At 43.8% G+C, this 15,392-nt stretch overlaps 1 protein-coding gene across 1 annotated transcript in view; it reads left to right on the forward strand.

Moving 5' to 3' along the window:
- ASPP (Ankyrin-repeat, SH3-domain, and Proline-rich-region containing Protein) overlaps positions 1-15,392 on the forward strand; it is a gene marked incomplete at its 3' end in the record, with an annotated part of 529,394 nt that overhangs the window by 471,481 nt on the left and 42,521 nt on the right. The window lies entirely within an intron of this gene.

Below are 15,392 nucleotides of genomic sequence, written 5' to 3' on the forward strand. Positions count from 1 at the left end.
CCATCCTCGTTCCCATCGCTGTGCCTTTTGTCTGTAGGTAAAAACAATTTTGGAAAGTGAATGCATTTTTTGTTAGGACGAAAGTGACAAGATTGAGGAGAAATTCCGTTGAGGGGCGCTGGGGTAGGGGGCGCAGAGAAAGATAATGCCGGAGGGAGGATAAACCTTCTGCATGGGGAATAGAAGTGTAAAGTGAGGTAACGTCGATGGTGGCCATAAGTAGGTTGGGTGTGGAGGGAATAGAGACGGAATTTAGACGGTCGAGGAAGTGGTACGTGTCTTTCGTGAAGGAGGGCAAGGAGAGTACAAGTGGTTGTAGGTGGTGGTCAAGGAATGCGGAGATTCTTTCGGTGGGAGAATTGTAACTGGAAACTATAGGACGACAGGGGATGTTGGGTTTGTGTATTTTTGGGAGGAGATAAAACTGGGGTGTTCTGGGGTTTGGGGGTGAAAGTAGGGATATGTCTTGGGAGGTGAGGCCTTCTTCTGGTCCGGAGTGGAGGAGAAAAGACCGGAGTGGAGGAGAAGATTTGTGTTATGTTGTGTCAGCCCATTATATATATATATATATATATATATATATATATATATATATATATATATATATATATATATATATATATATATAAACCATAAACACAGTAATCAACCCGAAGGTCGGTTTGGTAGGTGATAGTAGAGTTCACCCAGTACTAAGCCCTATACGGCGTGTGAAAATTCACACATGAGGGTAGGGGGGCCAGTTCCTTTCCCTGTGCCGGTTATGGTTCCCCAGGAAGACCTGGTACCCGAAAAATCACAAAGCTTGGGTGGAGCTGCAGGTGCCCGGAGTGCCTTGCCCGGAAATCGAACCCGGGACTCTTCGGTCAGCAGTCCAACGCTCTACCCACTGGACTACCGCGACCCCCTATATATATATATATATATATATATATATATATATATATATATATGTGTATGTATATATATATATATATATATATATATATATATATATATATATATATGTGTGTGTGTGTGTGTGTGTGTGTGTGTGTGTGTGTATATATATATATATATCCGCAATCTTGGAGTTTCACGCAGTTAAAAACGAAGAAAGAGGTTTTGGTACGAAAATGGCCAGAAATAAGTGCGCTTGACCAAGTTGAGACCCCTAAGCAGTCGAAAGATCCTTCTCCCGTCTCGCCAATTAGCTTCTAATACGGCTTTAATTTTATCGTTAACTTATAATAAATCAATTTGAATGCAAGTGAGCGAAAATTAACAAAATATTTACATATTACACATTGAACATGTTATTTTTATTTATTTTAACAAGCATGCAAAGCTTTACACGTTGACATTCGTCCGTTCTTAGTATAATCTTCCAGGATGCCGCGGAATGCATTTTGCGAGATGTTGCACTCGTTGGCATTAATGGAATTAAGGGAATTCAACCGTTCACGCGATCAATGTACGATTTCCGGTCTTCCTTACCGCGGCAGAGTTTCGTTCACGAGTAGCGTTCGTGATCATGAGAGACTCATAAAATTTCTCCACGCCTGTTAGAGACGAACGGTAATGAGAACCTGATGGCTATGGCGTACGCTGATTTCAATTGTGTGTATGGGTGCATTGCATTTCTTTCTTCTAGACTTTGACAGCAATTGATGAAATCTTTTATGTAATGTTACTGCAGTGTACAATCACTTCGATACCCTTGTCCAGTAGCCCCCATAGGGTGTAATATTCACACCGGCGCCTATTCCGCTCGTTTGTCGATCTCTGGCGCCGTTCCCGGCGGGTGACATTTGCGGCTGTCGCCAGGAAGGGTGGGAGTTCAAGGGCGAGTGTTGAGGGTAGGAAGAGGAGAGGAAATGCCAAGTGCCAAGGGGGAGAGGGGCGCGATTGTCGCCGTGCATGACCACAAATCCCGGGATGCCCTCCGAGTCGCCGCCTCCGAAGGCCGCGAGGTGTGCGGGTGGTATGTTCCTACGTCGCGCCCTCACGTCGCGCCAATGACCGCTCCGTGCTGATGGGTGGCACGGGGCGGGGCGGGTCTTGCTGTGCGATTCCCCTGAGATGTTCGATGTTTTCATTGCATTTAAGCGCAATATACACGCAGAGGAATTGGCTTTAGGCAATTGCTATGCGATATTTCAGAAAGTAATTTACGTTTTGAAATAAAATACGAACCTAGTGACAAGATAAAGTTTTATTATGCATAAACATTTGAAAGGTACATTCTTAAACCATATTTGTACATAGTCGTCATTCATATTGAGGTATTTATCATAAGGGTAAGCAAGCTTTTCAATTCGGTCTCTGAAGAAATCTGCCGCCGTACATTTTAACCACTTGTTTACAATAGCATGCAATTCCGCGTCACTGTCAAAGCGCTGTGTTGCAAGCGAGAGAGATCCGTAATCGCGTAAATCGGCGATTTTCACGAATTTATTCGCGAATTTTTATCGCCAATTGATCTGGCACAAATGTACGCCGACCACTGCGGCTTCGTCGTGAATATCGGTGCTGTAGCCATTTTTACACTGAATGTATCACTCCGTAGTAGTAGTATTTGGGGGAGGCGACCGACAGCTGAGGTCATTTGCGCCATTAGGGGATGGACGGGAAAGGATGAAGGGTGGAGAGAAACCCGGCGTCAGCATTAGCCTACTCTTTACGAAAGGTGCCAAGGGTTCCGCAGCTTAACGTACCATCCGACGGACGGCGTACTCACTCTAAGTGCCCTCCACAAAGCATCTCAAGAAGGGATTGGGACACAACTGAAAAATATTCAACACCGCCGGGATTTGAACCTGGGCCCTCAGGGTGGGAAGCCAGTACAATAACCACCGCACCATCTCGATCCGCGCCTCATTCCGCGTTCTCTAATTATTCCATCTCCGTACACACTTCATAAAGTTGCCTATCCGAATTTCAATTGGCTTGTGTTAGTTTTTTGCCCGTAAAATTCTAATCAACAAACAAACTTCACAACTCTCGGTAATTTCTATTGCAGCGTACATTTAAACAGTTCGCAATGTGAGCAAATTAGAAGAACCACAGTCTGTACAATACCACAGCAGGATGCGTGCACTGAGTGTAGTTACGTTTAGACACCAAGATGGTGGCTCTAGTCCCTCTAACCACCGCCACGCTAGGCCGAAACGTAAGTTACTTTCCGGTCAGCCCTCGTGAAAACGAAACTCGGCGCGCATCATTTGTGAATTTCCGATACTAATGTATATTTCTTTTTTTGGTACTTTACCATATTTATTCCCATCCCTCAGCTCGGTAATTACGGGTCAGGCCGGCAGGGCGCGTTACAGTTTTTCGTCTCGAGGCAGGTGCGTGCGTGTCTCTCTCTCTCTGTGTGTTCAGCCCCGGAGTGTAGAGAAGCCTTTGGAATGAGACGGCGGCGATGGTGATGATTCCGTTGGGGAGAGGTGAAGTCAAAACCTCGGGAGTCGCGTGAACGCCTCTTCGTGAAGCGAAGGGGAAATTAGGTGAGGCGATGTGGTTGTCGTGGGGACGACATGCGTCATGCGCATGCGTCATTGGTTCGACCGCACGTCGAAGAACACGAATCATAATTAGCGTATTTTTTTACGATTGGGGGAGGGTGCGTCTCCCCTGAGCGATAACGCGCACTACCGACGTCCGGCCACTTTTCCTGCGTGCACCGGGTGCGTGAACCCGTTCGAGGTAACATAGCAGACGCGTACTTGGGCGTAATCAATCAAAAAGTAATCTCTCGAGTAAAGGTAGGCTTCGAACGCCCCCCCCCCCCACCAACGACTACTGTTTATTTTCTTTTGTCGAACTACTTTTACTCTTTTTAAGAGTATCAGTTTGGAAATACTAGGCTTTTATTTATTAGAGCGGCTCTTCGATTGCATTCAGCACTTTTACCTAACATCTCGGTCATTTTGAGGTTATTACTGTTTACTAGATGCCTATAGTTTTCTAGAACACCAATCGCGGGAAATTCAAATTGAAATTTGTCCGGAGATAACCGCCACGCTCTGTATATATTTTCACTGCCGAGTAGTTATTTTGGTCAATAATCCATGTCATTAATTGTTTTGAGATGCAATTTATGTCGTGTGAGGTTCATTTATGTAAAGGCGTAATCTTATAGCAAATGGTTTCATATTGGTTAAGTTAAGTATAGTGACAATTAAATTTTTATCATGCGATTAGTTCCTATCCTCACTTTAATTTTTTTCTTCTATCAATTTTTAGGTTTTTTCATAGTAGCGAAATGGTGATTCCCTTTTCCAAGGTTTGGCAAACGATTAATTATTACCTTGTTACATGAATGTAGACACCTTTTATTTTCACTCAGGGCAATACTAAATGAATAAATACGCTCTCCGAGCACAAAATTACACTAAGGTTATTTTTCGTAATGTTCGGATACGAAAATAAGACGAAGTGGATACTACGATTATAGTGGCATCTCTGGAAAATATGCGAACAGAATAACTTTAAAAGACGATGATGAGGGTAGAAAAAGAAACTTTACACTTCCACAATATACTTTATTGTGGAAGTGTAAATTTTCTTTTTTTTGCCCTCATCCTGAAGGAATTCCATAAAGTTAAACCTGAGACTGCTAAAGAAACTTTACACTTCCACAATATACTTTATTGTGGAAGTGTAAATTTTCTTTTTTTTGCCCTCATCCTGAAGGAATTCCATAAAGTTAAACCTGAGACTGCTATGTTTAAAAGACGATGTTCTTTGTCGTGAAAAGAGGCACCGAACCAAGAAATATGTACCTACCCCTTTAATTGTAAAGAACTGCATTCAATAAATTTATTGAATAAAGTTGTTGCAAAGAATTAAAATCACATCGATGCGGAAGACGCCGAATTTCTCTTGCCTGAGAAAAGGTCCGCGTTTTCTCACCTCGCCTTAATAAAGCCCCCCGTTTCATCAGGAGCTCTCTGAGTAATGCGAGATATTAATAAAACGGGGTCATTAGTATTTCAATGTGTCCGAAGTACTACTTTCTCAATTCGCACACCACAAAGGCCTCACATCCACGGTCACCCTCTCTCCCTCAAGATCAGGGGCCCGTGCTCCAAAGCTTCTAGTCAGTTTTCATCCCTTGTAATTTGCAAAAACCGCATCTGCTGATTGCATCGGCTGATTGGCGCAGCACTGATCGCTAGCCTTTATTGTCCAGAAATGTCCGAATCTGGCAGTTTTGTTCCGCTTTAGATTTAAGTCTTATCCGATAAGTCATGAATCGAATTGTAGCGAAGTTAGTTCCGATCTAAAGGGATGTTGGAACGAAGTCAATCACCTGAACTGGCAGGAATGATTTGAAGTCCATTTCAAGTTCATTTCAGGATTACAAATACGTACCTTTTAATGGGAGAATGATTAGGCAATTCTTTCTCATCGGATCGTTCTTTTCGCCAGCTCTGCAAACAGCGCGCGCTCCAATCCGACTCCGCTCGAGGGCACCCACTCATCGCCGTGACCGCAGCCAGCTACCCCCCCCCCCCTAAAACTCGCAAGCCGCGATGGCGGGAACGACGAGGGGGGCTTTCAGGAATAATGTCATTTTCTTTACGGACACATTTCAGTTACGGACGGATGTGAAATAAAACTTTTAAAAATACTACCCAAAAAATCGGTTTCTTTATTTAAATTGTGGAATTAGAGCTTTTTTTCCGCTATTAAAACCATTATTTCACTCGGTCGCAGATGCTCTCAGTTATATCCAAGGCAATAATGCCAATTAATATTAGGATTCCAAATGAACAAGATGGCGTGTTTCAGGAACGGCATTTTATATGCACACCACTATGAGCGAAAATATTGCTCATCATTTTTGGTGTTTTTGAGTATAATCCATAAGATTATTACTGCCTCAAGTTTTTCGAAACCGCTGATGTGATTTTTGAAATACTAGTATCTGAAAGCTCTTCGGTTATGGAATTTCACGGATTGATGTTTTCGGGAATTATTATCCCCGCCACAGTTATCTCTTGCCCCCGGGCGGCTCCTCGATATGTCCATATTTTCAAGTTCCCTTTCTTCCATATTGACGGAAATTCAGAAGTTTCTCGAAAATCGCAAGAAAACAATACTTTATGAGAATCCGCCCTCAATGTCGACCGAAACTTACTCCAAGTTCCCTTCATTTTCGGATTTTTTAAGGATCGTTTCTACTCGAAGGGAACCAGGGAAAGGGATAAAGAAAGATAGCAAAAGTGTTATTTTCTCGAGGAATTGTACTTCTAGGAGCATACATTGTCTTAAATGGACTTTGATAAAGCATAAAAAGGAAACGAATATGAGAAAACGCATTGTTCAGCATTACAATAACATGACCAAAATAATGGAAGGTGGTGACATTGCAGGTGGTGGCATACGAGTACTTTTCTGTCCAATAAATACGCGAACTGAGTCCATAAAAACTGTATTTTGCAAAATTTAGTCTCAATCGATTTTTTCTCTTTTCAAAGTACTCTCCATTCGTCGCTATGCACTTCTTATTCCATCTTCTTCCATTCCACTGTTTAAAGCACCCTTGGAAGTCCTCAAGGTAGTTAGGCTTTTTAGTTTTCTCGTCGTTTCTTGCTTAATTGTGTCCACATCTTCCCAGTGATATCCCCTCATTACATTTTTGCATTTTGAGAATAGAAGAAAGTCGCATGGGGTGAGATCTGGCGAATAAGGAGGATGATCAAGGACGGCGATTGACTTTTTTGCCAGAAACTGGCGAACAATCAACGCTGAATGTGCACGTGCATTGTCATGGTGAAGGATCCATCCATCATGTTCGGTTAAAATAGTGTGCACTGATGATTTTCCTAAATTCAGTTCATCAACTGTCATTCGGACAGTTTTTCGACGATCGGTGAGGACAAGGCACCGCACACGATCAATGTTGTCGTCAACACACATGGCTGAAGGTCGTCCCGGCCTCGCATCATCCGTCTTGTCGGCCTTCTTTAAAACGCTTAATCCGATTGAAAACGGTTATTTTCTTCAGAGCATTATCACTGTAAATAGCTGTCAGAATTTCAGTAATATCTTGATAATTTTAACCGCAATTCCCCAAAAAATCTGGTGTTCCAGTCCCCCATTACTATGAGGTTTTCCTTTCCTTTTACTGTACCTATACCTTCTTCCAGTTGTTCGTATACTTCTTCCCTTTCCTCTTCTGAATGGCTGGATGTTGGCATATACACCCGCAGTATCACTGCGTCTCTAGGCTCTCCCTCTAACCTCATCCTCTCACTGTGTTGCCAGCACGATTCGACTCTTCTTGCCCACTCCTGAAATTCTCCGAAGGGGGTTGGGGAATCGTCGAGATGCCTTTGCAGAAGGTCTTCGCAAGCAGACATTCAACTCTGCTCTTGGTCGTCCGTCAAGAACTTTGGGACGAGTTTTGAGCAGATCTTTAGAAAGATCAGGTAACCGAACCTGAGAGTGATGCCATGACGCAGAGTTGGTGGAAACATCAGCTGTAGATTTGGGCGACACCCCAAGACTAATGCACATCTTTGAGGGGGTTTTTGTCAGCACTTCCCGGCGACTCAAACAAACCTTCCCCCGCGACATATTCTCTTCCCGCTCCCCCTCCTCTACTTTCCCCTCTGGCCGCTTTCTTCCTGGAGGCGTCCCAGCCTCCACTCCCATCATTCAACTCCCCCCACACCACCATATCTTCTCCATTTGTCTTTCCTCTTCTCCGTCAAGTTTATTTCCTCCATAGGTGCCCTCCTCTCCAAAACCTCCCTGCCATTTTTTATCTTCTTCTTCTCAAAGACGGGTGCCCTTCACGGTATGTATTCGCCCAGAACAAAGTCGATGCAAACATCTTTCCAATGAGACTTGACTCACACCATTTCTCAACTCGATCTCGTTCTTCTCCTCAAGCAAATCTCCTACTAGCGCTTAATATTTTTCCTAAGAAAAAACTTTCATTTTACGTCAATATAATTTGCATATTTTGACTGTAGCATCTATAAGGTTCATTATAAATAACATTTTTATTCGATTAACGCACATTCCACGTTAAATTGACCTCGTGTTCGTGACTTTTTCCACGTATTCATTCCAAGTATGCGATTTTATCCCATTGCCGTCCGAGATCACCATCAGATGGCGCGTTTATCCGCTGGTTTTGTTTTTACACCCGCCGGCTCGATTTAATGACCGTTCCTGTTCAACCCTATGGCCCTCAAAGGGCGTGGAGTTGGAATTGGAGAGCTAATTTAGAAAATAACTAGTGAAATCTCCAATGCACAATTCCAAGGTTGACATCGAATCCACGTCCATACAGCCGAATGTTTGGTTATGTAAATATTCTCTTCCTTTCATCGCCCTTGTCTCGCGATGCGATAGTAATCGTAGTGGTCTCAACCCTGTTAATCCCCCTTGTGTCGTCTGAAGGGTTTTCCCCCCGAAAGGTAAACAAGCAGGGGTCCCTGGGCCCTCGTTGCCTCCTGTTCTCTTCGCCACGTGCCAAGGGCCGGTGGTAATTTAACAGACGAGCGGAATGCGCGCACCGCCATTTTCCGAGACGAAGCATTTTCGTAAAACAGTATAAACAAGGACAATAGAAACTCACATAACTGGCGCCATACGCACAGCTCGACGATCTGCCAGCCATAGACGGCTCTTTGGGTCTCAGGCAAAATAGATCCGCTAGTGGGCGGGGCTATAGTCCACGTCATAGCCGGCAGATTGCACCAGTTCGCGCATTTATTGCACGGACCACGTGTGGTACAATGCTAGTACACCTAATCTACTCCGCATAGCCTTGTTCTCAGCAAATTAGCAACAGCCTTTCTATGGCCTTTTGCTTGCGTTTTTGTCTATTCATTTGTTCGACCGTCTTTCGCAAACATTCTACAAATCAATTTTACGTATACATCAACGAGTTCAGTTGTTTTGTTGCGTGCATAAATCACTGAGCTGCAACATTGGGACGAGATTGTTACGACTTTGAACGCTGTCAGTGTTTGCTATCCATTTCCTTCTATCCAACTATCAAATGGGTTCAAAATTATCAAGTGCAGTTCTTGTGGCCGCATTTGGTTTTCCTCTCGCCATTTCGTTACTGTCAAGTCTCTCACATTGCTCTGTGTCGTTACTGAAAAATAGATTTTTGCAACTGAAATTTATTTATTTTCTCCGTGAGCCCACGCAGTTTCGGAGGGTTTGCCTCGAAGTAAACTTTCCCGGATAAGAGTTTCTCTAACCCACAAAGCGTTTGACCTAAGTAAGCATTAAATGGGCATTACTCACGGATGAGAGAGCGTGGAGGGAGAGGCGGGAGAAAGCCTGGCGGTCAGAGCGCACTCCGATCAACCGAAATATGTGCAAACGTCCAAGTTTTAGAACTTCCCTCATCATTCCTTAGCCTTTTCGTTTGCGTAGCTCGTCTGTGCCTCCAGACTGCGGCAGTGATTGCTGCTCTATTCCCTTGGAGTAATTTTAGTCCTGGCATTTATGGAGGGCTCTCTTTAAAGGCTGAGATTATGAATTTCTTAAGCATTGTATTTTTAAGGCCCCACTTGTGTTCCGAATTCTGCGAGGTGTGCCCAGAAAACAATGGGAATTTTTAAATTTTACGGGTTTGTTTTATTATTTTGGTATACATGCCCCTAAAGTATGATGAAATTATCAGCTGAGCTCGGTTTTTTACTTTGTCTGTGGCAGCCGCTAAGGTTGGACGTATTTTTATGAGCTTGGCGATTATCGTTTGTTGAAAATAAATGGATCAAAGAATTTTTGTATCAAGCCTTAGTTTCGATTTCACATCCGTTAACCCATGTTTCTTCACCTGTTGTGACACGTTTCAGTAATTCTGCACCGTCTTTGACTTCATTTAGTGACTCCATTGGGCAATTTCCATTCGCCGCTGTTTTTGTTATTCAAAATTCAACAATTTTGGAACAAAATTTGCTGTCACTTTTTTTCCAAACCCAAAATATTTGAAAATATTCCATGGCATGAGCCAATCGACATACGCGCCAAAATCATCAGCGACTTCTCTGATTATTGTGATTCGGCGATCATTCATAACCATTCCTCACACTGTTTCCACGGTTACGTTTCGGTTGTTGATGTGCTGGGGCGTTAGTCATCTTCAACGCCCTCACGGTCATCTTGGAAATGCTTATACCACTCCTAAAATCTCGTTTTACTCATAGCAGACTCGCCATTTTGGCCTTTCTTAACATTTCACACACTTTGTTGCACTTTATTCCATTTTTTACCCAAAATTTGATACAAATTCTTTGATCCATTTCTTTTCAACAAACGATAATCGTCAAGCTCATAAAAATACGTCCAACCTTAGCGGCTGCCACAGACAAAGTACAAAACCGAACACAGCTGATAATTTTATCATACTTTAGTATAACGTATACCAAGATAATAAAAAAAATGCTAATCAGGCTCTCCAAACCCGCGAAATTAATTGAAAAATGCCCGTTATTTTCTGAACACGCCTTGTATGTCGTCACGGGAGACATCAACTCGCACTCCTTTGACCTCACGTTCGAGGGCATATTGCCCTTTCTCAATGTGGAATGTTGCTGAATACTAGAAACGCATTTTTGTGGAATTAGTCTACCGGGTTGTGGTAGGTTTTAATTCAGTGAAAGGAAGCCCACGCTATCAAAATTGCTCATTCTTCAGATCTCCATGCTTTCTTTTTTCTACCTACTTTCATGTAAAGGCTGAATATAAATATGCTAGTATTGAAAAAGCAACGACCCTTGAAGTGTCTCTTGGGAATTATTAATTATGCGATATCCTAACTAATATTTCACCTTTCTTTGAAAAATGACGTCCCGATGACAGTTTTAACATGTTGTAATTAGCTGTATTTCTTTGTATGTGTGCGATTTGGTTAGCAAGAGAATATGTAAATAAAGCTATTTCATTCGAGGTACTTAAATTCATAATGGCTCCTTGTGCGATGAGGCGATAATTGCCCGGAGGCGTCTCTCCGACCCAACTTCTAATGAGCACGTCTTAGCTTCTCTGTTGTTATTAGCGAGTTTAATTAACGCTTCTCCAACTTCTCACAAGTTAGCTTTTTCCAGAGTTGGAGGTAGTTGGTTCGCTTCCTGTGAGGTTTTATAAATTGATTGATGATGATTACAGTTATGGTTAAGTCGAAATGAAATTAATTTTTACCTCCAACCGTTTTACATGGTTTAAGTTTTTCTTTCGATGCAAGTTAAATACGTGAGTATGATGTAGCGTAAAAATCCAGGATGTAGTATCGGGATTATAATTTGTTTTAGCATTATAAAAGAATTTCACTTAAAATCGTCGTCCTCAGGATAATAACATTTTGTTCGTGTATTTTGTTAGATCTACCAGGGTTGCTATTTATATTTTGAGCTTATTAATGAAAAGACCGTAATTTATTTTTGAAAATGACTATATTGTTTTCGAAGTATTCTCCATGATGATCAATACACTTTGGCATGCGCTAGAACCAATTTTCGTAACACTTTTTCCACTCCGATTGAGGTATGTACCTCCAATGCATGGTTTTTGAATGCATCAAAAGCTCCTTCAAGTACCGAAAAATGTTGGAAATGCAATTTTTACTTGATAAACTGGAATACAAAGAAGTCATTTGGTGCTAAATCATGGCTGTTCGGAGGATGACCCATCAATTCGACGTCTTGGCCAGTCAAATAGGTAGTTAGATGTTTCAGGCGATCGGTGAGAGCTTGCATTGTCATGATGAAGAATGATCCTTCGTAGCCGCTTCTTTTTCCGTATTTTACCAAGCACTCCTGGCAAAAAAAAATACTCTTGTACCTTTCAGAATTCACGGTTCTACGTTGCTCTAACGGCACGGTTGCCATATATCCAGTTATTACGAACAAACACGTTATCATTTGCTTCCCGCTTTGCTTCGAATCACTTTTGCCGGATTTGGCTCGTCTATGAAGACTCGTACAGTGGATTGCTGTTTTTTTTCAGGCTCATACGCATAGATCCAAGATTGCTCACCTGTTTAGATGTTATACACAGTTATATATCTTATTGATGCTCGCCATACTAATCCCCAAGGATGCCTCAATCTCAAGATAAGTCACATGACGATCTTCCTCGACTAGTTCTTGCACACCATCAATGTTTTCTGGCACAACAACTGATTTTGGACGACCTTCAAGACTTTCATCGCTGAGCGAACGGCGGTCATGTTGGAATTCGTTATACCAGCGTTTCACGGTGGCAGAGGATTGAGCTTCATCGCCAAAAGTGGAAGTAAGTTGATCGATGTACTCCTGTCTTGATAATCCATGTCGAAATTCGTAAAAAATCATCGCATGTTCACGAGTTAACTCCATTTTTCCGCTGAGAAAAATTTTCGAGTTCTTGTAAACAACACAAGTTTTGATGAAACGACACAATGATCTGAAGAGAGCGTTGAAAAGGTCAAAACTTTCAGATGGAAACGTCAGATGACGCCTGAAGCACTTGGTGTTGGCAGGGCTAAAAATATAAATATCAACACTCGTAATTTTTAAAAGGAGAACTAATTTTGTCATCTCAGTACTCAACCCTAAGATTGGTTTGATGGGGAGGGCAGAGCACGCCACCCGACGCGCGCCCTCTCTATGCGGCGCGTGACACAACGCATGACCCCTGGGGTCAGTGGGGTTAGTTATTTTATCTAGTTATTTTTCGATTCCTCGCGCAGCTCTGACCACCGCAAGGTGAGCACCAAATGCATTTATAGATTGCAGTATGGTGCACGTATGGGGCACTCGATTCGGGAGCTAGCTATGCTGTCTCGAACGCGCCTATCTTCGGCGGCCCCGCTCGTCACAACGTTGGCGAGGAACCCTGGCGTATGAAGTCGTAGGAATCACCGTCCGTCGGGGCCCCTCGTGACCGCCCGCATCCCCCTGTGGTTTCCCATCCGGGTTCCACTTCGCAGAGCGCCGTGTTTGCCCCAACTATGAGTGACCAAACCACCCGAGTCGTCGGATGGCATGCCAGTCGCCACGAGGGAGGGGGTGTGGCATGGACTGTGATAGGTCACCAGCCATGAGGGTCATTGGTGATGAAAGGCAGGTCGCATGATCTATTTTCGGACAATTCTAATCGTTTTACGTGATTATCTAAAAACTGTTGTTTCACCGAACTCTCCGAAGGAAAAATGATGCCCCTTGTAACGGTCAGTTCAGCAGTCAGTCTCCCTTTAAGCATCATATGCCCATGTGATATGCGGGAGTGAAACCCGTGCATCCATCTATTCGTCGTGTTTACGGTGCTCCCAAGTAAATAATAGTTATCCAATGGTAATGCGAGCCTTTCGATTTGTTCCTGACGATTCATAGCACAATCGAAAGTTTTTTTTCTCCGTGTCTTGCCGAAATCCTGTCCTCCTGCTGTGCAGTGTCCCGAGCGAGCATCCAAGGCAAAGTCCGACAGATGCGAGTCTGGCCATGGACGCGTGTCCGATGGCGCCGAGCGCGACGTGGACAGGGGGGGTGGTTCACGAGACGGCTCCGGCGATTGACATCCTACTAAGTGATGGAAGGGGCGGTTGGGGCGCGCCCCTTCTGCCAGCGAAACTTTCCTTTCGAAGATCGCGGGCGTTGCATCCAAAACACTTCTGCATTTTCTTATGTCGATCGAGTCGGTATGGATAATTTCTAGGAAATGGCGATTCGATGGTCGCTAATTGTCATCGATACGAACTGATTTGTCGAAATGGACGATACGGGGCGGGATTTACCTAATAATAATTAAAGTTATTATTAGATAATCTACCGGTGAAGATAGGTTTTGGATGGACACCATCACCAAATAAATATCATGTCTCTTCCAATAAAATACATCCCACTCTACAACAAGTCCTTCTTTATCTCCGTATACTTCCTTCCTGCGAGGGAATGAGCGTGGTGCGAGGTGTTGGTGTTCCGTTGGCGACTGGGGCCCGGGGGGAGGGGCGAAGGGGCGTGGGAATGGGGCCGAATTCCCCGGGGGTGGAAGGAGTCGACCCCCTCCCTTCTTCACCTTCCCCCTCCCCCTTTCTTAACGTTTTTCCTGGGGGAAGGGGGGGAGATAAAGGATTTCCGGGCATGAGAGGTTGCCACCCGAGAGATGATGAGGGGGAAGGGGCGAGGGGGCGGTTAATTCCGGCGAGGCACTCCGTCGACGGCTCTGAGGTGATTTGCCCGCGGGGAATTGGTGGGAGTGGAGAGGGGGGAGTATGTGAAACAGGAGACGCCGAGGCGCCAGATTGCGGACTGGCGCCCCCCCCCCCTACTCGGGAGATAGGGCATCCGAATTGTCGCTATCACACAGTCCTCGAAGGACAATTGAAAGGAGTGGGACCCCGCATGCCTACCAATGTGGCAAAATACGAGTACTCGTAGTTAATCTACGAATAGAAGAAACATTAAATGCCTATGTTTGGGTTAAATGGGATATGATGGTCCAGGGGTAGAGCGTTGGACTACTGACCAGCCCGGTTTCGATTCCCGGGCACGCCCTCCTGGGCACCCTCGGCTCATCCGAACTGTGTGACTAACATCAAACCGACCTTGGGGTTGATTCATGCGTTTCTGGTACGCGCGAAAGAACTACGTAGGGTACTAGTACCATTTTGGGATGGATGGGATAACGTGTGTTCTGGATGAAGTGGCGTTATGATAGCGTTTGACTGGAGACCCAGAGCTCGAAAGCACTAGGAACCCATCACCAATGCTGCTCGTAATGTCTTGTAACTGTGAGTTGAAGCCCAGTTGATGGTGCGACGAATTAAATCAATGGAAAGTCAAGAACGTTGAGTGAAAGTGTCGGGAGAATATCAGGGAGTGAAAAATATTACTTTGAAGTACAGTTGGAATAATTTCTTCCTTCGACGAAGAACATTTGGCGGGATTATGGTTTTAGTTAGCGAGAATGGCCATGCACGGTCTTTGAATATTTCTGCACTAGGCAGTAACCCTGATATTACTAGCTAGCGGACGAACTTTGCGGATATAATTTATTTTTATTAAAATGTTAAATTAATTTGCCGAAGCCTACATTTGAACGTGTTTTTATCTTAGTTTTGACTGTGGGTAAACGAATTCTGTTTTTAGAAAGAGTTGCAATTTTCCGAGAGATTCATGCTTCTGATGCGTTGATTATTTGTGGCCGAAACCTTTTGGAAAAACCTCCAGAGTGAGACTGTTAATATCAGTCAATAGCATGAAAGTATTTTAAAATATCCGGACGAACCTGGGAAGGTTTTGGAATATTGTGATTGAATTTAGTTAGTTGCCCTGCCCATCCTTTTCTTCTCCTTGAGTGTATCTCTCCGAGGACGGGGATCAGCTGGACACCTTCGGAGTGCAGCTGATCCCCGAAGGTTATTATTTGAAGAACCTATGTGGATCGGGGAT

Source organism: Hetaerina americana, unplaced genomic scaffold (assembly GCF_022747635.1).
Source record: "Hetaerina americana unplaced genomic scaffold, ioHetAmer1.1.p SCAF_2, whole genome shotgun sequence".
Classification (NCBI taxonomy): Eukaryota; Metazoa; Arthropoda; class Insecta; order Odonata; family Calopterygidae; genus Hetaerina; species Hetaerina americana.